At 43.8% G+C, this 24,066-nt stretch overlaps 1 long non-coding RNA gene across 1 annotated transcript in view; it reads right to left on the bottom strand.

The window, feature by feature from the left end:
* LOC148123962 (uncharacterized) overlaps positions 1-13,499 on the bottom strand; it is a 99,118-nt gene extending 85,619 nt beyond the window's left edge. The window contains exon 1 of the long non-coding RNA XR_015740448.1: positions 13,481-13,499. This is a non-coding gene — a long non-coding RNA (uncharacterized LOC148123962). The remainder of the gene's footprint in view (positions 1-13,480) is intronic.
* Positions 13,500-24,066: the final 10,567 nt, after the last annotated feature.

Below are 24,066 nucleotides of genomic sequence, written 5' to 3'. Positions count from 1 at the left end.
GGAACCCACTACTGCTAATAGGGCATTTTTTTTGCATGAAGACTGATACAAAGAATAAATTAAGCAGCTCTGCTTTTGCTCTACTGTCTGTTACTTCTTTACCATCTTTTCTCTTTAGTGAATCGACTATTTCCTTGACTTTTTTGTGTGTTATTTATATGTTGAAACAAACTTTTTAAAAATTATCTTTGACTTTCGTTGCAAGTTTTTGTTTATTCTGAGCTCTTGCTTTCCTGACAGTTTCACTTTACAGTTTCAGACTATCTGCTGATATTCTGCCTTACTTATGTGTCCCTCTTTCCATTTTTGTACTTGTCCTTTTTGTCTTCCAGTTTATGAGAGAGATTTTTGTGTAGCCACACTGGTTTCTTCTTGGATTTCTTTTTTCCCCCCAATGGTATTGTGCTGAACTAGGCTTTTATGATCATATTTTTTTTTAATTACCCACACTTCTTGTTTTCTGTTTTAGGATTTTCATTCATGGGATGTTTCCCTGGCTTTTTCTGATTTCAGTTTCTTTGGTCCCTGTACTGTATAAGTACTGGAATGAAATTGATAACACTTTGGCAGTTACCACTTCCAGCTAAAGAGCAATGAACACAATGAAAATAATACCTGTCAAATTGCCTCCGTGCTAAGTATAAAGTCTTTAGGAACCCAAAGTGGCCTGCCAATTTGACACTGTGGCTCCTTTGGAGGATTAGGGTACATAGGGACTCTGGGACATATAGTGTTAGATCGGTGGATCGGGTCACATACAGAGGCGAGACACGATAGTGAACATTCAGCTCTTTATTATAGCTTGAGAACAAGGACAGCAAAGGCTTGCGAGCCGCTTGGCTTTATACAGCCGGCTGGCGGCTCGGCGGCCAATGGCAGCGCTTTGAATCTCCCGCGATCGGCTTGGCCAATTGCGGTAGATTCTTAGCGCTCCAATCCCAGGAGTTCAGTAAGCCAATCACGTTGCGGTCCGGGTGGACCAATCGGAATGCGAGTCTACAAGAATGCAAATACAGAACACCCCTCCCTTCATGGTTTCGTCCGACGCAGCGTCGTGACGTAGTCGCGCGGGTAGGTGGGGCTTCGTACCTGTCTAGTTGACCTGCGCGGCTCAGTCTGTGTGTGATCATCGGCCGGTTCGGACGGGCTCCGCGTCGCTCTCAACCCTGTTGATGGAACCACCTGGAAAGGTGAGCCGGGCCTGCTGCTGCAGCTCCCACCCGGACTACCTGGGTCAGTCGAGCTGCGGTCCCTGCTGCTCCCGCCTGGTCTTTCTGGGCTGGTTGAGCTGGCTTGGCTGTTCCTTCCAGGTGAAGCTCCTGTCTGCGACAGCTCGAGGTCTGCTGGTGAGTATGGTTGGTTTATTTGGACGTTGCTGTCTTTTGGTGGGGGTGTTCGTCTTGCGTTGGGGGTGTGCTGCTGGCGTTTCCGGCCTTTTGTCGTTCCCCTGCTTGGTTGTTGAGATTCCCCCTCCCTCTCTGCTTTCTGTGGTTGTCGTTGTCGAGGCGTCGGGGGTGTTGACGGCTAGCCTGGACTGTAGCTGGTCGATGTGCCTCTTCCAGCTTCTTCCATCTGTTGTTTGGAGTCTGTATGACCAGGGGCTGGTTACCTGTGTTATTTGCGCAGGTACCCAGAATGGGTCTCCCGTGAAGTTCTTTGCATAGACTGTGTCCCCGGTGTTGAATGCCCGGTGCCGGCTGGTGGAATCTGGGGGTTTCTCCGGGTTGTAGGTGGGGTGTAGCCGGTCCAGCGGTGACCTCAATTTCCTGTCCATCAGTAACTCAGCTGGGCTTTTGTTTGTGGTCATGCTGGGCGTGATGTGCTGTATGAGAAGCATTCTGTTTATCTTTTCTTGAATGTCGCCGGTTTCAATTTTCTGGATGGTTTTCTTTGTGTATTGGACCATCCATTCCATCTGTTCGCCGCCGGGTGAGCCGTCGAGGTTAGGGCGTGTCTGATGCCCCGTTCGGCCAGGTATCTTTCAAATGTCAGTGCCGTGAACTGCGGGCCGTTGTCCGACACTAAGACATCTGGTAGCCCATGTGTCGCAAAGAGTCTGTTAAGCTTATTGATGACCGCTTCTGTTGTTGTTGCCCTCATGGTGCTTACCTCCAGCCAGTAGGAGTAGGCGTCCATGGTGATGAGGAATGTGTATCCACGACCACGGTCCTCTGGGGTTTCCCATTCCAGGACTGGAGCGACGGGGGGGGGTGGATCTCGTCTCTTGGCACCTGTTGCACCCGGCGACCCATGTCTCGATTTGCTTGTCCATCCCTGGCCACCAAGCGTAACTTCTGGCCAGGGCTTTCATCTTGACAACGCCCGGGTGCCCCTCATGTAGCATTGCCAGTACTCTACCCTGTAGTGTCTCTGGTATATGCACCCCCTTTGTGTGAACAGCTCGGTTTGGCAGTTTCAGAAAGCTTTGAACTGTTCGCTGCCCTCATTTTCCGGCCACCCCCTCTCTACCCAACTCAATACCTGCACCAGCCATTTGTCTTTATTTGTTTCATGGGCAATGTCTGGCGCGGTTAAGAGCGGGCTGGGTAGAGTCTCTATTTGCAGGGTCGTTGTTGTGGGCGCTGGGTCGTCATCTAAGTCTGGTAGTGGTGACTGGATTAGTGCGTCTGCGTGCGGAATATTCTTGCTGGGCCGGTGTGACAGTTCATACGAGTAAGCGGCAAGGAACTCAGACCACCTTGTCATCCAGGGTGACAGGATGTTTGGGGTGGCTTTGTTCCCTGCAAGTATTCCGAGTAAGGGTTTGTGGTCCGTAATGATCGAAAAGGTCCTACCGTAAAGGTACTCGTGGAAACTTTTCACTCCGGCGACGATGGTGAGGGCTTCTTTGTCCAGCTGGCTGTAACTTCTTTCTGGTCTGGCCAGCGTTCTTGAGAAGAAGGCGATGGGTGTTTCCTTCCCATTGGGTAGGGTGTGGCTGAGGACTGCTCCGATGCCAAAGGGCAATGCGTCGCATGTCACCATAAGCAGCAGGGTCTCACTATACTGGATTAGGACTGCGTCTGATGTTAGCAGGTTTTTTGTCTGTTGGAATGCAGTCTCCTCCCGCTTCCCCCAGGTCCAGGTGGCTGCTTTATCGAGTAGCCGGTGCAGGGGTTCCACCACAGTCACCTTCTGGGGTAGGAAAACATTGTAAAAGTTAAGCAGTCCCAAGAATGCCTGTAGTTCCGCCTTGTTTGTTGGTGTGGGGGCTTCTTTGATGGCTCTGAGTTTCTTTCCGGTTGGGTGTATTCTGTGCCGGTCTAGGAGGTACCCCAGGAATTCGACCCTCTCGGTGCAGAGTTGGCATTTGTTTCTTTTGACTTTAAGGCCGGCGTCTTTGAATTTGTTAAGCACCGCCCTTAAACGGGTTTCCAATTGTTCCTTGTTGGCGGCTGCAACCAGCACGTCATCAAAATAGGGGACCACTCCTTTTATTCCCTGGAGGAGTCTTTCCATGAGGTTTTGGAAGACTCCTGGGGAGACGCTGACTCCAAATTGGAGTCGGTTGCATCGGAAGGCCCCCGGTGTGTGACAATCGTTTGCACTTCGGCTGTCTCAGCATCGACCAGCAGTTGCTGATAGGCTTGCGCCAGGTCGAGTTTTGCGAAGACCCGGCCACTCCCCAGTGAGTGCAGAAGGTGCTGTACTACTGGGACGGGGTAGGCACTTTGCTGTAGCGCGTGATTGAGGGTGGCCTTATAGCCACCGCAGATTCTTATGGAGCCATCGGGTTTGATGGGGGTGACTATGGGCATTTCCCAGTGGGCATGGTTGATTGGCTCTAAAACCCCTTGTGCAACAAGCTTGTCTAGTTGCTCGTCGATTTTCGGCTTGAGCGCGAATGGCACTCGCCATGGCTTGAGGCAGATTGGGGCAACGTTAGGGTTAAGGTTGAAGGAGATAGGGGGCCCTCGGTACTTGCCTAGAGAGTCATCGAAGACCTCCTGGAAGTCCCTCATGAGTGTCGCTTCCCAGTTGGCCTCGTCTGTGTGGTGGATGCCCGTCACCTCTATTCCCAGCAGGGAGAATCATTGCAGACCGAGCAAGCTGGGGCGGTCTTTGTCCACAACTGTGAGTGGCAATACCTCGGTGTCATTTTTGAAGGTGACTTTGAAATGTCTGATGCCGGCCACAGGGATGCGGTTTCCCTGGTAGTCCTTCAGGATTAGTTTTTGGTCATCTAGCTCATTGCGGCAGATGGTTGGTACTAGGCGCTTGATTGTGTGCCAAGAGACCATGGAGAGGTAGGACCCAGAGTCCACTTCCATCTCGCAGGGCTGGTCCTCGTTGCTCACCTCCACGTGTACCTTTCGGGCGTCCATGGTCGATGAGTGACTGATGACGACCATCTGGTGGGTTTCTTCGCGCCACTGTGCTTCGCTGAGTCATCTGCTGTGGCCGTCGTGGCTCCACCGGCTCTTGGTTTGGCGGTCTCGGTGCCTGGGGGGGTGCTGTCTCGTTGTCGGGGGCTGTTGCCTTGTCGTTGTGGGCTGTAGTTTTTCTTGTTCCGGCACACCTTGGCAATGTGCCCCCACTTCTCGCAATGCCGGCAGATGGCGTCAAGGAAATGGCATTCGGAACGGGGGTGATCGCCGCTGCAGCCGGCTCAATGGAATCCCGACTTACGTCCCCTTCGGTCCCGCCGGTTGCGCTCAGCCTTTAGCCGATGGATCTCCTCTTCCTCATCCTCGGTGTCGGATTGGGAGTCGATGTCGCCATGATGTGTGGTTGTTTCTCACCGGCTGGCTTCTCCAGGCTTCGCTGGTGCCAGGGTCGCTTCGTTGTTTGGCGGCCATTCGGTTGTGTTCGCTTGCCGCATCCGGGCTGCTGATTGGCGGGTGGCCTCGGCTGCAGTTGCCTTGGCGAGGGCGTCGGTGAGGGAGATGTCGCCTTTGGCCATCAGCCAGCTCTGCAGCATGGGGTCTCTGAGTCCGAGGACGACTCGGTCACGTAGCGCCTCAGCCAGGTCGGCGAACCCGCATAGACCTCCTAGGTTCCGTAGCTGGGCCACGAAGTCGCCTATGGTTTCACTCTCGAGCTGATCTCGCCGGTAGAAATCGTGCCTGCGGATGAGTATGGGCACGGCAGGGGTATAATGGCGGCGCAAGATGGGCTCGAGGTCAGCCCAGTCCATTTCTTTTAAGTCGGCGGGCTTGGCCAGCACCTTGGCCATCTTGAACACCGCGGGGCCACAGTGCGTTAGGAACACGGCCCGTTTCCTCTGCCCGTTGGCGTCTTTGAGATTGCTGCATTCCAGGAACATCTGGAAGCGATCGGTGTACGATTCCCAGTCCTCGGTGGCTGGGTTGAACGGAGCGGGTAGCAGGGTGCTGCTGGCCATCTTGTGGGTCGTTGCGCGCCATTTGCCACGTGCTGGTTGGGTCCTCACCTCACGATCCCACCTTCATCGCCAGTGTTAGATCGGTGGATCGGGTCACATACAGAGGCGAGACACGATAGTGAACATTCAGCTCTTTATTATAGCTTGAGAACAAGGACAGCAAAGGCTTGTGAGCTGCTTGGCTTTATACAGCCGGCCGGCAGCTCGGCGGCCAATGGCAGCGCTTTGAATTTCCCGCGATCGGCTCGGCCAATCGCGGTAGATTCTTAGCGCTCCAATCCCAGGAGTTCAGTAAGCCAATCACATTGCGGTCCGGGCGGACCAATCGGAATGTGAGTCTACAAGAATGCAAATACAGAACATATAGTCTATCATCTTCCATGCTAGGTTGTGCCTTTTTGTCAAATTGTGTTGGTTGTCACAGAACCAGAGGCCTGCTAGCAGTTCAGTTTTCAGTTTTTTGTTTAGATCATTTGTGGGTCGCTCTTGCCAGTTGCAGCATTGTTGGGCTGCTTCTTGTATATGGGGGATGATGGAATCTACTACCTCCTCCCATTTGCATTTGTACTGGGGTATGTGGGAGAAATTCCTCCTCCCTGGGATGTGTTTCAGCACAGAATTGAATCGGTTGAAATATTGAGCCCAGAGGACTTGTTTGGGAAATAGTTTCTCTGGGGTCCTAAGGGTCTCCAGATTTTTGTGGTCAGTCCAGACTTCAAACAGTTTCTCCCCCACTTCTAGTAGGTGGAGACAGATTAGCAGTGCCCATCTTACTGCCTCTCTTTCTCATGCAACCCATCGCCTCTCTGTGTCTGTGAGTTTACAAGAGGTGTAGGCACGGGGCTGTAATTTTCCTTGGCTATTTCTTTGGAGTAGCACTGCTCCCACTGCCACATCTGCTTGGATGATGAAGGGTTGTTTGGGGTCAGGATGCTTCAGCCCAGGTTCCTTTGCAAAAAAAATTCTTTTAGTGTTTTGAATGCCTTGTGGGAAGTTAGGTTTTACTGTATGGGTTGTCCCGGGCAGGACTTCGTCCCTGGGCCCCCTGTCTTTAGGAGGTCTGTCATGGGTTTGACAATTTTCACAAAGGGGGGAATGAATTGCCGGTAAATGTTTGCAAATCCTAGGAAACTTTGTAGCTGCCTGTGGGTACGAGGCGGCTGCCAGCCTAGGATGGCTTGCACTTTGGCTGGGTCCATCTCTATGCCCTCATTTAACACTCAGTGGTTCAGGTAGCCTAGCCATTTGTGGTGAAAATTTCTCCCAACAATGAACCAATGGACCAAAGAGACATTTTGATAATTGTCATTGGGTGCAAGAAAATCCTGCAGAGCAGGGGGTGAGAAGAAATTAGCCTGAAGGTCCTTTCCAAATGTATGACTGCTTGGAAAACACACCTTGAGAACCTGTCCACAGAAAGAAACTGACTAGAACTTGCTCTCCCAGCATATGTGGGAGAAATCAGAACAGAAGAATCCATCACTGGAGATGTATATAGTAACTCCCATCCAGGTCTGGTGAATGTCATTGCAAAATTAAAATATGAATAGTGATGGGTAGCATATAGGTTCAGGTTACCACAAAGAATTCCTAAAGTAAACACAATTTCTCATCATGATGAGATGTTTTGCATTCTATTTTATTATATTATTTCTTAATTTGTATCTCTAAAAAGTTGACACATGTACATGTGATGTCCTTTTATTTTGATAATTTTTTAAGTTAGATTATTCCACAACAGGCCAATCTTTTGCTTACTTCTGAGTGAATATGTATAGCTTTCTGCTATATAAAGAAATTAGATTTTGGGAAGTTTTTTTTTTTAAATGTATTTATTCATTTGTATTCTGCCTTCATTATTTTTACAAATAACTCATATCCACCACATCTTCACCTTCTATTGCATCAGTAAAGCTTATTATTAATACCTGTACTTGTATATTTTTATGGATTTATTTATTATTTTTCTATCCATTCTGCAAGACCATTCAATCAGTTTTTCATTCAGGAAATTATATTGTTTCAATCTTCCTTCATTTGGAATTTTAGAATGCAAGTGAATGCAAGTGAAATTAAAAAAAAGTTTATATACTTTCCTGTACAAACACACACACACACCCCTATTTGACAATAACTTGCAATTTCAGTTAATACTGAATCTACGTTTCTTAATTCTTTTTATTAGGCATGTTAATAAATGAAACTTGCCATTTGTTTATAAAGTATCCATCTCCCTCTAGCTGCCAAGAAAAGTAATGACAATCTTTCAGTGTTTCAGCTTAATTTTATAAATAAAAAATTATGTATAAAAGTTTGTGTTTTTTCCCTCTTTTTCTCTTTTGGTATAGTGCTTCTTCTTTATGCATAATGTTTTACTAGCCAGACCAAACACAATTCATGTTCTCAAATGACCTGGTTTATTCCCTTCCCCATTTCATTAATGTTACATAGAAACTTCCTGAAACTAGTTCTTGAAAAAAGAAATAAAGATGAAATTCATTCCAAAATGCTGGTTTTCCTTTAAACACTTTTTAAAAATACAGTTTTAAAACATTGAGTGTTATTTTGAAACCATTCCTTTAAGTCTAATGAATTACTCAAGAAAAATCTAACTGGTTTCGAAGTATGCACTAAAAGAATTACTCTCTGAACATCTCTGAAATCTTGTACATTATATGTTCCAAGCAGGAGTAGGATTCAAATTTTTTTAGCAAAGGGTTCTCTGCCCGGTTGCTGGATAGGTGTGGCCATAGTGGGCATGGTCTAGTCAGTTTCCTGCACCATGGCAAGGGGCCATTTTTGCCGTCCACAGGCTCTGGAGGCTTTCCTAGAGCCTCCAGGAGGGCAAAAATGGCCTCCCTGAGCTCTGGAGGCTCTGTGGATGCCAGAAATGGGCCCATTTCTGGCCTTCCTGAATTTCCAGGAGGCCCTTTTTTTGCCTTCCCTGACCTTCTGTGTGTGCCCTGCACTTACCTGCATCCAAAATGTTCTGCTTGGGGATTCCTGGGAGGGGCGGGGCAGGGTGGTCAGGGCCAGTCAGGAGTGGGATTTGAAGGTTCTCCAAACTCCACAGAATCTTAGCTAGGAGCTCTCCTGAAACCCTGCAAACTCCCAGCAGCCCATCCCTGGTTCCAAGGTATTGCAAGTCCCATGACATACCTCATGACAATATGTTCGGAAGGACTCATCTGTCAAGTTACTCATCAAATTGAAGGACAGCTTTTCCAACAAGTTGCCCTGAGCTACTTCACCTGCAATCCATATGTAGATATTACTCCACAAAATAGTTGATTTTCATGGAACTTTATCAAACATGTGGCTTTGACCATCTGGTTGTTTCTTGCCATATTACCAGCATGGTGAAATGAATCCAAATGTGATTCTGTTTTGCATAGTCTAGCATTTGTGTTCTCATCAAACCCGGTGACTATGGGAAGTCCATAGACAGGATATAAATGCAGTAGCAAATTGTTTCTTGCAGTTTTCCCTATGGTATTTATATATTGTGTCATATTTCAGGACAGTGAATTCCATAGTTCAACTATGTACCATGTAAAGAAGTCTTTGATTGGATCTTTCCCTTTCCATATTGGAGAAGCCCAAGATTCTGCTTTTTAGAAAGCAAATATTTGTAATGAAAATGGAGAATATCCATAAGAGAAAGACCAATTATAACCAAAAAGGTAAATAAGGAAACTGTGGATTTGTTTGCATTTGCAAGAAACTTAAAGTAATAGCAGCTCAATGCTCCATGAACTCAATGCTCCATGAACTGTACCATCAAAATCATATTATCAAAAAAGGAAAATAATTGATTTGCTACTGATTAATTTCTCTAGATATTTGTATGTTCAAATATAGCTACAACAATTAGATTTGGGACCATTGATTGTTACATGAAGCAGTAACTAAGTGAAACTAAACTGCATACAATTTTGCTTCGGATTTCCTTTGCTTGACAGAACAGCAAAGGTTGTAAAGCAAGGATTGGTCATCAAGTTATTTTTAATTACTGCCATTAGTGACTGTAATCAGTCACTAAACAAAACAGTTACTAAATGAGGATTATTTGTATGTAGTAGCATTTTCCTGTTTAGCTGAACATCTCCCACACAACACTTTTTTCACCCTAAGAAAAGAAAGGAAGAAAGAAAATTTTACAAAGGCTAGCTTTTGTCTTTATGCCTCAAACTAAAATAATCAATTCTAGTGTGGATAAAATTGGTAGGAAGTTGGTTTACATGCTGTCTTGTACAACTTAAACAAAAAATAGAAAAATAAAATAGAAACAATGAAGAAAGAAACTAATTAATAATTATTATATTCTTGTCACAGCTGCAGCTAAAATGGACCTAATTCAATTAAAATGGCTTTTGCCATTTTAAAAATTGTACCCTTATTTTAATTAAATAAGTGTTAGTAGTTTATCCTCCATGATAGAGAGCTTTGATTCTTTTTTAAATCATGCCAGAATATTTAAACTGTTGCATGAACAAAATTAAACAGGGAAAAGAGTTTCAAGCCATGCACTTTCACAAGACAAAGTGTTACATTTTGTTCACCTATTGAGGAACTGCCTGCTCTAACTTTGAATAAACTCAATTGTAATTAATTGTTATTATCTTAAGCTAAATGAGAACCAGTAGGTGGACCTGTGTGGGTGGGAAGATATGATGTATTAATTGATCTACTGAACTTAGTGCCCTGTGGGTAACCCCAAATTTAATTTAAAAACACTCTTACTCCACAGTAATAGAAGCAAAATTGGGAGTGATCCTCCATATGAAATCAGAAGAAGCTGTTGTCTCTATGCCAGTCACAGTCAAATTGAGTGAACATGGTGGTTTTCATTAAGTGATCAATAATATATTTTATTAGTTCCAGAACAATGCCCATGCCCATTAGAAGTCATCTCACTCAGCTGTTTTAAGTGTGAATACCATAATTAACCGAAAGAAAAATAAATTAGTTCCCCCTGAAATCTGGAGGTTTTCAAGCTACAAAAGTCCAATTACAAATTAGCAAGCTGTGAATAATCAGATTTTTTTTTAAAAAAAAATCAACCTCAAAGCTATAAATGGTTCTCCTGAAAAGTCCCTCAGATTTAAAAAGTTAAAGTTTAAAAGCAATTGTTGAAAAATAGCAAGCAAATCCTTAACTTTCATCCAGGTTGAGCTGACTGCATTTATATTATTTGAAGATCTCCATTGCTTCTAGCATAGGGCTAGTTAGCTTATATATTCAGACCAATAGCTTGTTCAAGGACATCGTTTTATGGTTAACCTTGCGTAGCTACAGTAGCCCGAAGAAAGAATGTGTGGGGTTGCCAGCATCTCCAAGGTTACGGCTTCTTTCAGACTTGTGTTGCTGCATGTCAGAGAATGTATGCATTGCATATGTCATTCAGAGACAGTTGTATACCTGTTACATTTATGAGCCATTGTGGTGCAGGGGTTAGAGTGCAGTACTGCAGGCTACTTCTGCTGCCAGCTGCTTGTAATTTGGCAGTTCAAATCTCACCAGACTCAAGATTGATTCAGCCTTCTATACTTCCGAAGTTGTAAAATTGGACCCACATTGTTAGCAATATGCTGATTCTGTAAACAGCTTAAAGAGGGCTGTAAAGCACTGTAAAGAAGCCTAAGTGCTATTGCTATTACTACATTTATATTTCTACAAATGTTAACATTCTGGCTAGGATTTGCTCAAATAACAATGTGCCTTGCTTTCTGCCTGCTTCCCAACAGAAAGTCAGGTCAAACAATCAGCATACAGGACAGTGGTGGAATTAATTTTTTTTTACTACCGGCTCTGTGGGCATGGCTTATTTGGTGGGTGTGGCTTGGTGATCATGTGACTGGGTGGGCGTGACTTAGTGGTCATGTGACTGGGTGGGCATGGCTTGGTGGTCATGTGACTGAGTGGGCATGCTTGGTAGTCATGTGACTGGGTGGGCGTGGCCAACTCAATGTCACTCATATCAAGGGGTGCCTCACCTGGCCCCCAGCCATTCCTTGTCACCCAGCCTCAACTTATCTATAGTTCTGTAAAAATGTTGCTCACCTTTTTTGACTTTATCTACATACTATAGATGTACTTTCATGGACCACTGAAAAGAGAAAATGGCTCACATGCTTTGCCCAAGAGTGTGATAGGCAACAGGCTTTTAAGGACTGCCACAAAGAAGTGGAGGCAATATATTTTCCAAAGAAACAGAACACAAACAAGAAGCAATGGATGGAAACTGAACAAAGAGAGAAACAACCTAAAACTAAGGAGAAACTTTCTGACAGTGAGAAAAATTAATCAGTGGAACTGCCTGTCTCCAGAAGTTCTGGGTGCTCAGTCACTGGAAGGTTTAAGAAAAGACTGGAATGGTATAGGGTTCATCCCAAGGTCCCCCTAAGTGTTATTCTGTTATTCTGACACTTTCCCAGGATCTCTACTCAAATTTATTTCATAATTTCATATATAAAATAGCCATTCATGTAATACAACCTGCATATTGTTCAAAACAGTAATTATTATGGCTGATGTTTGACAGCAAGTCCAAGTCAAAGATCATAAGATCTTTCTCTGTATGTATACAAAATATCACATATGAGGAATAGCATATTAAGCTGGACTTATGCAACCTGATGTACAAAATAAACACATACATATTCATCCTCTGGACTAGACATTGATGTAAATACCTGAAAAATATGTGGTAGCCCTGGGCAAAAGAAAAGCAGTAAAATCACTCTAGATGTAGTGTAGTGACAGTGTAAAATATCAACACATGATAAATAATGAAACTGTCGGGCTCCGTGGAATCCTTGCCCAACAGCAGCATGATTGTGGATGGGAGAAGAGATAGCCTCGTCAAAAGAAAAACGTCGTCAATTTCAGCCGAGTAGTTTAGAGGCTGAATAGTTTAGAAGAGAGTTTAATCTGAAGAGAGGAGGAGGGAACACTCTAACCAGCTAGCTTGTTTATCAGGGACGGACTGAGGTTATGAAAGGAGCAGGGGAAAGGAGTTGCAACAGAATGCGAGGGGGAATTTCTTTCACATGCATACAAATGCAGAAATACAAATGCACTCACAAAGATAAAGCCTGATTTTTTTTTAACCATCCAATTTCCATAGTTTGTAGAGCAGGGGTGGGCAAACTATGGCCCACGGGACACATCCGGCCCATTGGTCATTTTAATACAGCCGCCTCTGAAAAAAATATTCCCCTCTGAAAAAAAAATTGGGGCCGTCCAAAAGACACCCCGTACCGCGCGCCATAAAATCGCACACACAACACAGAGCTGGGCAGCCGCTTCCCTGGTGGTGGGGCTGAGGTCACCGCCCAGGGAACGCCCACTGCTTTCCCTCCGCCCGGGCTCCGCTCAGGTGTCCGGTTGGGGCTGTCAGGAATTGCTACCGCAGGCGCAGCTTCGCATGGCTCCAGTCCCGCGTTGCCTTGGGAAGGGAAAGGCAAAACCAGGAGCCGCTGAGCCTGAGCCTCCGATGCCGCTGCTGCCATTGCAAAGCGCCACCGTGGCTCTTCCTTTTTGCCTTTCCCTTCCCGAGGCAACGCGGGACTGGAGCCACGCGGAGCTGCGCCGGCGGTAGCAACTCCTGATTCAGGGGGCCTCCGAGGGGAGGGGAAGGAGGAGGGGGAGGGTGGGGGGGCAATTCCCAAAAAATCTTGTGCTGACCCGGCCCGTCTGTCAAATTTTAAAAGTCAATGTGGCCCCGGAGCCAAAAAGTTTGCCCACCCCTGTTGTAGAAAAAGGAACCCAAAAGAAGAAAAGAAGCATCTACCAGCAGAGAGAAGAAGAACTAGGGAGAAACATGATAGCATTGTTACACACACACGCACACACACGGCTGATCTAGGACGACCTCCAGGAAGCAGCAGGCAGAGGAAAAGGAAGAAATCAGTGACGCCCCCCGACTCCAGCCCTCTCTCTCTCGCACGCAAACACATACATGCACGCACACACACACGTGCTAGCTAGGTCACACCAGCAACAAAGCAAGCCAAGAGGGCCCAGAAATGGTCGGGGGCCCTTGGCAAGCTCAGGGGATGGTAGGGAAAGGGAAGGCATGCTCCAGGGACACTGGGGGGTGGGGTGGGGGGCTAGCATGACTCGCTGACTTACCTTTCAGCAGGAAGATCAGAGCTGCTCAGTTGGGACATAGGGCCAGGTACCTTGTGGGAAAGCAGGTTAAGCCACGAGGACCCAGTGTGGAGTGACTGGGCGGAGCAAGCATAGGGTGGGGCAAGTGAGCAAGCTGTGACCAGGAACCGGTTCGGGGGCATGACCAGCCAGAAGTGGCTACCTGTTCGGCGACCCACACCAAATTATCATTACCAGTTCTCCTGAGGAGGTGAGAACAGTCTGAATACCACCTCTGATGCAGGATGTGCGCCTTCACACAATGCACAGATGAGATCGGGAGGTGTGTCCATCAGACTGCTTGCAACCATTGGCAGCTTTTGATTATCCAACCAACCTCTTCATAGCATAGGTATGCATTAACGCCTTGTAGACAAGACTAAATCAAGCTTACCAATCCAGCTGCAACCTAGGCCTGTTTCTTATATAAACCTAGCAGTTTAACTAATGTTTCTGGTTATGACTTTCGCTGCCAGTCTGGAAACAGCTGAATGTCACATCAGAAAAAGGAGCTCCATCTCTTGGCCATATTACAATAAATTACTGAACTTGTTGTGTTCATTGGATTGATGTATTATTCTATGAATACACATGTATGAATACTTTCAAACTGCCTGGCTGGCATGGATATAAAAATATTGTGATTATCAGTTGTACAAAAGATGAATAAAATGAATTGGGAACACTTGTGGTGAGGATTAAGACAAAATCTCTGCATGTCTTTTATATCTAGGGATGGCAAAAGTTTAAATGGAGTGCATTTGAGGTATATAAATAGACTAAAACATACACATAAAAGACTTCAGACAACAGCTCAACATGGGAACTGTAAAATACCATGCATTAGCGTTTGCTAACACAAAATCACACTATTATGTTTCTGAATAACTACCCAGTCAGTCACTGAACAAAGAACTCTCTATTTGGAAACTGTAGTTTGATTGGATCCATTTGCAAAACTTGCCAAGTGCTGCTATTTTTAATGATGTAATGGTTAGACTTCTCAGTTAAAATGGGAAGTATATATGCATTTAGAAGAAAAAGTGGAGGAATGCTTTCAGGTTTACATGATATATATTTTCCAGAAATTAAAGACCTTTTCTCTTTTGAACCAGTAGTTGAAAAATGTGGTAAACCTTTCTGATTTAGAATGGAAATTGTCTAAACTAAGTGTAGATTGGCTGTTGACCTTGGCATAGATGCATTATGTATGGTCATGTTTTTGCTTAGAATGAAATCCTATTTTTGATCAGAACCCCATCATAACCCTAACCCTAACTCTGAAATCCTAATACGATATTCTTTTATACTGAATGGAAAGCCTTTGTAAAACAAAAAAACAAAAATACCTTTTCTGTCATTGGAATAGACATGGGGCTAATTATAAGCCAGTACTTATGAGGAATCTCCTTTCCTTACTCTCCTTACTCTGCTAGCAAATGGAACCTTTTCTCTGGTTTAATGTCTGTGCTGCCTTTAAGAACATGGCAGATAGTGCAACAGATGGTGGGTGTTATTAGAAGTTTGACTGGATTATAAAAATCTCATGCTGATTATCCTAAAATCAAAAAGAAAGTTAAGTACGTTTTAATGTAATCAGAACTGAAGTTCTATTTATTTCTCTGGAAAGGGGGCAACTCAGAAGCCCTTTGAATAACCTATGTGGAGCAGACACATTTATCACAATTTTGATTTTTGGGGGGTTAGTTGTAAAAAGAAGAAAACACTTCATATTGAGTTCTCTTTATTAGAATTTATTTATATAAACTATCACAAAATTTATATAAAATATCAGAAAGTAAACAAAGAGTACAATCTACATGTGCTTTACCACTTAACTATGTACCTATGACAGGAAACAGGAAACTACTCAGAACAAAAAAGTATAGAGTATATACCATAGATCCAAACTTGTAAATACTGCCATCTACTGTCTGAATACTACTGTAGTAATTGCATGGAAATACATTCCAACAATGAATTCCAAAATTATCAATAGCAGATTGTCATTCAGGAGAACTGTAGAATGGACAACTATATCTGAGCAAACTATCCTTGTACCTCTTTGCACATTCATTCATTCATTCATTCATTCATGCATGCATGCAAGCAATGGCTCTTAACATCTCTCACTTACTCACCTGAGAAGTCTATTCAGATTAGGTGACAAATTAAGCTACCCTAGAGAACATATATGGGCGTCTCCCTAGCCAACTTGCTCAGACTGAAGAAGCTATCTAGGTAAACAGAAAAACATTTCAAACCAAAAGAAAAGAAGTCCAGTTGCCATAATTCAGCTTGCCGTGCATTAAAATCTGTGATCTATATATTGATTATTGATTTCCTGTTTAAAAGACATAAATTAGAATGTATGGCTATCTTCAACGCAGATTTTGGACAATTGAACCTTACAATTCTAAAAGAAAGAAATAGTTTTAACTGATCACATATCACATATGACCAGGGGTGGGATTCAAATTTCTTAACAACTGGTTCTATAGGCATGGCCTAATTTGTGAGTGTGGCTTGGTGGTCATGTGACTGGGTGGGGTGGCTTGCTGACTGGGTGTGACTTAGTGGTCATGTGACTAGGTGAGCGTGGCTAGGTGGCCATGTGGCTGAGATGGGCATGTGACTGGTAAACCAAATATAAGAGGTCCTTGCTTAATGGCCAGTTGCTTAGCAAGTGTTCTAATTTACGATTGACTTTCCAGAGCTACTTGACCTGTTTTTGGTGTTTTGACAGCCATACACACATGCACACACACAGACACACACACACACACACACACACACACACACACACACTTATGACCAGTTACAGTATCTCACACAGTCTTGTGACTGAGGTTTTCTATGTTTTTTGCCAGTTTGAAACAATTCCTTCTGGTTTCCATTTAAAAATGCCCATTGTGAAAAATGAACTTGTTTAGCAACCAATGTTTGCTTAATGACCACAAAGTTCACTTAACGACCATGGTGTTTGCCTAATTCAGGGTCTTCAACTTTAAACACTCAAAGAGCCATTTTTCTATTTTCTTTTAAACAGATATCTCTCTAAGTGTGTCTCTTCTTTCTCCCTCTCTCTTTCTCATCTCTCTTTCTCTTTCTCCTCTCTGTTTCTCATCTCTCTTTCTCTCTCTCATCTATAACTGCAAAGATTGGAAACTGTTTTTTTTATAATCCTATTTCTTTGCAGTGTTTTTCACACAGATTTGTGCATATATATCCAATACTCTTTCTTCCTTTCCACAATATATTCAAAATGGGCAGTGATTCTCTCTCTCTCTCTCTCTCTCTCTCTGTGTCTGTGTGTGTGTGTGTGTGTGTGTGTGTGTGTGCATGTGTATATGTGTGTTATGTATTTGTATGTATATGTATGTATGTATGTATGTATGTGTATGTATGTATGTATGTGTATGTATGTATATATATATATATATATATATATATATATATATATATATATATATATATATATATATATATATTTATATATATATTTATTTCACTTTTAATGTGTGCCAGTGTACTTATAGTAAAAAAATGACAATAAAAGTTATCTTATCTTATCTTCCTTCTTTCCTTCCCAAACTCATTCCTCCCCACACCCTATTTTGGGTTGGCTTCCCAACCAAGTATTTAGTAGGTCTGATCCCATTTAGCTTTCTAAAATCAGCCTACTGAATAAATACCAAACTAAACTGCCCAATAATTTATCTACCATCACTATCTTGATTTCAATGTAACCAGCCAATCTGAAGTATTACTACATTTTGCTAGGCATCTGCTGCCTGTTATTCTCTCTTCCTTGACAATCTAGATTCTAGTCTTAGCTGGGCAAAACAGTATGGAGTCACTGACGAGAGCAGCTCATATTGCTTTCTCCGTGAGCAGCCTCCTCCCCTCCTCCTTGTTTGTGAAGCGTGCTAAGTTTAAAGGTGCTGCAAGAGGCTGCTCGCTGAGAGAGAAATATGGGGAGATGCAAGACTTTTCCCCATGCTAACAGGGCTGCTCTCTCTCTCTCTCCCTCCCCCCCCTCTCTTTCTCTTTCCTCCACTCTTGGTGTGGAGAAAAGCCAGCGGGAGCAGCACTTGAGGTGGTTGCTCACCCACCATAGGGCTCACGCTCACTATACCTGCAGGGGTTGGAGGATGCAGTGGCAGTGAGACTTTAATGGCAATGGCGGCAAGAAAGTCAATCCCAATTCAGCCAACATTGGGGCTTCCAGAACCAGCTCCCCCCCTGCCACCCTTGTGGCCACATACATGGTGCATCAGGGCTTCCAGGCTCTGCTCTATGTAGCTGCTGTCAGCTGTCCCAGACTCGATCAAGGGGCACCTTGCCGACACTAGTCTCTCCATGTATTCTTTCCTGCTGCTCTTGCTGGGAGAGCGAGCTGGGACTTACAAGCTTTTCGCTGTGCTGGGAAAGACTCTCTTGCTCTTCCAGCTGGAGCAGCAGGTGAGACAAGCAGCCGCTAACTTAGCCAGACCCTTAGCCAGGCTCTCCATGTGTTCCTTCCTGCTGCTATTATTGGGAGAGCAAGAAAGTCTTTCCTGGCACAACGAAAAGCTTGCAAGTCTCCCTCCCATTGGGAAATGGCTCTTGGACAGCAGAGAAGCAGCCAGGTTGAATCCTGCTTCTCTCTGTTGCCCGAGAGCTGTTTTCCGATGGGAGGGGACTTGCAAGCTGTGCCAGAAAAGATTCTTTGCTCTCTCAGTTGGAGCAGCAGGTGAGAGAAGTAGCCACTGACCTAGCCAGAGCCTACATTAGCCTCTCCACATGTTCCCCAGCAGAAAGCAAGTGGTGGGGGAAAAGCGGTGGCAAAAGGCAAGTGGTGGTGGGGGAAAGGCAATTGGCAGTGGTGGCAAAAGTGGTATGGGGGAGGGGAAAGTCAACTGGCAGTGGCAGATAAGGCTTGCAGACCCTCACTCACCCAGGGAGATCAGTTCAGGAGGGCCGCAGCGGAAGGCAGGCAGCAATGGCTAGCCTGATGTGCACGCAAAAGCAGGCTGCATCCACTTGATGTTGCACATACACGATAAGGACTGACTGGGCAAGGAGCAGAGAAGCAGGTGGAGAGGGGTGGGGACAGCCAGAGGCCCAATTTACCAGTTCTCCAAACTATGGAGAATCATAACAACCAGTTCTACCAAACCAGTTCGAACCAGTAGAATCCCACCCCTGCATATGCCAGATTTTTCAACAGAATATATTGAAAAAATAGACTCTGCATAAAAGCCTTTCATTAGTTCCTTAACATTGTAATGGGAGAATCCAAGCAATACTTGGATAAAGGATTCTAGAAGGAAATGAACTCTTTTTTTCATTCATATCTGATTTATTTAATTTAATCAAGATATAAATGAAGGGCTAAAGCAAATTAAAAGGAAAGAGAGGGAAACAGCATAATTCGTTAAGAGCTCTTGCCTCATTTAGAGTACAATCCTAAATAGATTTAGTAAATCTTTTGAAATGTGATTCTGATTATTGTATTGTGGTGAGATGTTTTAACTTCTAATGTGGAGGGATTTTGCTATACTGTTGTTAATAATAATAATAATAATAATAATAATAATAATAATAATAATAATAATAATAATAATAATAAATTGCTGCTTTGGTAGACTTTCTGTCTTAAAAGATTACTTAGAAATATTTATATTAAAAGGAAGATAAATATCATTTTCTTTATTTTCAGTTCTAAGATAATTCCATTTTGTTCCCAAATCAATTTATATTTTTTAGAAACTGACCAAGATTACAGTTTTGTAGCATAGTAATATACTTACTTTTGTACATGTTTTTTCAGATGCATGCTTTTTTTTTTAAAAAAATGAAGAACATATTGCAACATTCTAAGAAATCTGAAAATAGAAGGATAATTACTTTCTGGTTCACATACTGCTTCAGGAAATGTGAATTAAATCATTTCTTACTATGATAAGAATTGAACAAATTCTTTCCTATGCCAACATTAAAAACCTCTCATAAGAAAAAGAATCATCACTATTTGGATGTAAAATCATATAGTCGCATTGGATAGACAGTGATCGAAATCCCTGTATTTTGCAAATAAGAATATTACAGACACACAGGTATGTATGTATGTATGTATGTATGCATGCATGCATGTATACAGTTTTATATAGTTTTATATATTGACAAGATATTGAATTACTTCTGGAGAGCAGTTTTATAGAACAGATGTGTGGGGAGATGAATACTAAAGTTAGCAGTATAACTTTCCAAAGTTAGAATATAACTTTCACAAGAAGGTATTTTTCAGGCTATTGCTTGCATGAAAGAAAAATAAAGCCAAATTTTATTTAGGGAAGCTCATTTTTTGCTAAGAATCTTTAATATGTTATCACACACTATCACACACAAAGAGAAAATTAGGGCTTATCCATACTGGCTACTTGCCCTATCAGCAGAATAGGCCAGCAATCATTTCTGGAAAAAGAAACAGACAATATTGCACTCTGTAAATTCCCTACCTCCTATCAAAGTGAGTTCTGGATGCATTTTTCCATTCTAATTCTAAAATACTTCGGTCCATTTCATGGTGTCTTGAATACTCCTATCAAGTGTGACTCTACATAAATTTCTTTCTAGTTTCTTGGCTGCTTGGCAGAAAAAAGAATATCCCTTCAACTAAGTTTGTGTTTACTCTATTACTTTTTTAAGGCTGCCTTTTTACCAGATAATAGCATAATAACTGTCCTTCATGCTTTACAAACAGAAGATTTTTGATTAAAAATCTAGCAGAAACATGTTTTAATTAACAGTTTTCTTTCCATGGGGTTTCTACTTTTCACTATGCTTCCCCCTCCCTAAATATACCAATGGACACAGCTTTCTTATTTTCTTAGTCGGCTGAGATTAAAAAAAAAACTTCCTGTGAGCACCATGGCAACCTGACATTCTGCGGTTAATGGGACCTTGTTTACAAAGAAAATGGATCAGTGCTAGATCCAGCCTGGCAAAATCTTTCTAGAGGAAGGAGAGATTGTTGAGATTATCCACATGATTCCAGACACATTTTGTGGTTGATTATGAGTTGAATAGTTGGGAGCTAAAATTTATTACTGGTTCTGTAGGCGTGGCTTAGTGGATGTGGCTTGGTGGGCATGGTTTGGTGGGTGTGGCAGGGGAAGGATACTGTAAAATCTCCATTCCCATCCCATTCCAGGGGTAGGATGCTATAAAATCTCCATTTCCACTCAATTCCAGGGGAAGGATACTGTGGCGTTCGGAAAAGACTGAGCTGAAGTCTTCACTCCGGTCCATGTTTCCAGCGGGAACATGGACCGTTCCTATTGGCTGATGCCATTTGGTAGCCGGCTATAAAAGGGAGCTGTCAAATGGCATCAGCTGTTGTATGCCAGCTGGCTACCTTGTTAGCGCGGCAGCCGCAGCAGCCCTTTATTGCTACAATAAAGTAAAAGCTGAAGTTTGCTCTGTGTTTGCCTCAGGTTATTCCACCACTCCACAACACTGGCGATGAGGACGGGATACCTATAAAAGGCAACCAGGCAAAGAATCGCTGAGCGAAGTCACTACAAAAAGAGCTGAAGTCACTACCGAGTTGAATGTCACTTTAAGAGCTACTGTCACTATTCGCGAGCGTGAATTTCAACTTTCCTCAAAAGATCCGGCACCGCTGAGTCGAGATGACTTTGAACCCTGCATTCACGCCTTTCAGACCAACAGCAGATACATGGGAGTCCTACAGAAACCGATTTGACTGTTTCCTAGATGCCATAGACCTTGCTGACATTTTCGACCATAGGAAAAAGTCCTACTTTTTAAGTTTTTGTGGAGCCACAGTGTTTGACACTGCTACGGCATTATTGGCTCCACATTCAATTAAGACTGTTCCATGGGAAGAATTGCAGGAAATTCTTTCCAACCACTATTCCCCTAAGCCATCCCAAATTGCCAGGCGTCATGCTTTTAGGAGATGGATTCGGGGCTGAGGGAGAGACTATTAGTGGGTACATGGCTGCCCTATGAACAGCTGCCTTGCATTGTGGGTTTATAGACTATCTGGAAGACATGTTATCAGAACAACTAGTTTGTGGAGTCAGAGATTTAAGGCTACAAAGGCGTCTATTGGCTAAAGGGGATTTAACCCTTAAATTAGCAATTGAAGAGTCTCAAGCTGCTGAACTATCAGCACTTTCAGCAGCAGAAATTCAGGGAAATCCAATTAGCCAGGGCAGCTCAGCCATCCATTACGATGAAGCTTCCTCAGAAGAAGGCGATGAAGAGGCTAATGATGTAAATCACCTCAGGCAGCAAAAAACCAGTCAAGGGGAAAACAGGCCAAACCCCAATCTACCTCCACAGCATCAGCCCATTTGTCTAAGCTGTGGGGGAAACCACCTCAGGGCATCCTGCAAGTTCAGGAATGCCATTTGTCTAAAATGCCAAAGGAAGGGTCATTTAGCCAGGATCTGTCAAGCAGGAAAGACTTTTGCCCAAAAGCCTCAGACAACCCAATGTTTCCAAAAACAAGTTGAAGACTGTTTTACCTGCTGTCAAGCCAAGCTGACTAACAAAGGCTCTAACAAAATTAGTGTTTTTGTTTCTATAGAAGGGAAACCTTGCAGGATGGAGGTTGACACAGGCTCAGCACTGTTCATCATCTCATGGAGCACCTTGAAACAACTACTTCCCAGAATGGCTAAGAAGCTTCATGGCTGCCAGTTAACCATACGCGACTACCAAGGCAGAACCACCCCAATCATCGGAAAAGGCAAGTTTTTTGTACAATTTCAAAATTTTAAAGGTCACTTGCCTTTAGTGGTAGTGGATGATGCCCACCCTAGCCTGTTGGAGTTAGACTGGTTCCCTGCCCATGGCCTCCATATAAGCGGAATCCACTCTATTACAAATGCTGAAGTGGACACCTTGTTTAATGACTATGCTGATGTGTTCAGCAAGGGGCTGGGCTGTTATTCAGGAACCCCAATATCTTTCAACTTGGACCCTCAGGCAGTACCAATCCGTTTAAAGCCTTGCAATCCGCCCCAAATTAGACATGGAGCTTGACAAATTAATTAGATAAGGTGTACTGGAGCCTGTGGACTTCGCAAAATGGGAAACCCCAATAGTGATGCCCCAGAAGAAAGACAGGAGCATGAGAATATGCACAGATTACAAGATGACACTGAACAGATATTTACAAATCAGTGCCTATCCAGCACCTTCTACATTCTTTTGAGCCAGGAACCATTTTCACTAAATTAGACATGTCACAGGCCTATCAGCAGTTCCCTGTTGATGACACAGCCACTGAACTACAAACTATTGTAACGCACAGGGATGCTTTCAAATGTAGGCACCTCCAATTTGGCATAAGTGTAGCCCCAGGAATTTTCCAATCCTTAATGGAAAGACTTCTTCAAGGATTACCGGGCGTAATTCCGTATTTTGATGACATTTCAATATCTGCCCCTGACAAGCCTCAATTATGGCAAAGAGTCAGAGGAGTCCTCGATCGTTTCAGACAGCATGGTCTTAAGTTAAAGAAAGACAAGTGTGCTATTGCCACCCCACAGGTAGAATTTTTGGGATACAGAATTGATGCCTCTGGTATTCACCCAATTGAATCCAAAGTAAGGGCTATTCATGAGGCACCCATGCCAACTAACAAAACTGAGCTCCAGGCCTTTTTAGGACTTCTTAACTTTTACACTTCATTTTTGCCTCATAAAGCTTCCGTTGCAGAGCCTCTGCACAGACTCTTGGACAAGCAATCCCCCTGGCACTGGGGACCTAGGGAAGCCCATGCCTTCCATGCTGTCAAATCAATTCTTACACCCAATGCTGTCCTGATACAATTTAATGAACGTTTACCTTTAGTTTTAGCAGCAGATGCTTCTCCTTTTGGCATAGGTGCTGTTTTAAATCATAGACTGCCTAACGGTTCTGAGGCACCCATTGCCTTTTTCTCCAGAACTTTTTCCCCAGCTGAGCACAACTATAGCCAAATTGATAAGGAGGCTTTGGCTGCAGTTGCTTCTGTCAAAAAATTCCATGAGTTTCTATATGGACACTATTTCGAGTTGATCATGGATCACAAGTGTCTGTTAGGCCTTCTGTCTAGCGAAAGACAAACTCCTCAGATTTTGTTTCCAAGAATGACCAGGTGGACCTTATTTCTGGCGGCCTATTTCTATACACTGGTTCATTGGCCTGGCAAGAGTCTATGCCATGCTGATGCTCTTAGTCACTGCCCCCTGCCTGTTCCTGTGGAGGATCCTGCACCAACTAATGCTGTTTTCCAGATCAACGATCTCAAACTCCCCATCACTGCCCTCAATATTGCTGCCCACTCTTCCAGGGACAAGGTAATCGCCCAAGTTCTTGACTGCGTGGGAAGGGGGTGGCCAGCAATTCCTTATGCCCTCGAATTCATGCCTTTCAAAATTTGCCAGCAAGAACTATCTTCTTTGCAAGGCTGTTTACTTTGGGGAATGAGAGTAGTTATCCCTTCCAAGTTGCAAGACTCAGTTTTAAAGATCCTGCATGAGGGCTATCCCGGCATTGTCAGG

The sequence above is a fragment of the Pseudonaja textilis genome, chromosome Z (assembly GCF_049901715.1).
Source record: "Pseudonaja textilis isolate UNSWEBS1 chromosome Z, rPseTex1.2, whole genome shotgun sequence".
NCBI classification, from domain to species: Eukaryota; Metazoa; Chordata; class Lepidosauria; order Squamata; family Elapidae; genus Pseudonaja; species Pseudonaja textilis.
The sequence above is the reverse complement of the archived record's forward strand: the minus strand, read 5'-3'. Positions and strand labels throughout refer to the sequence as shown.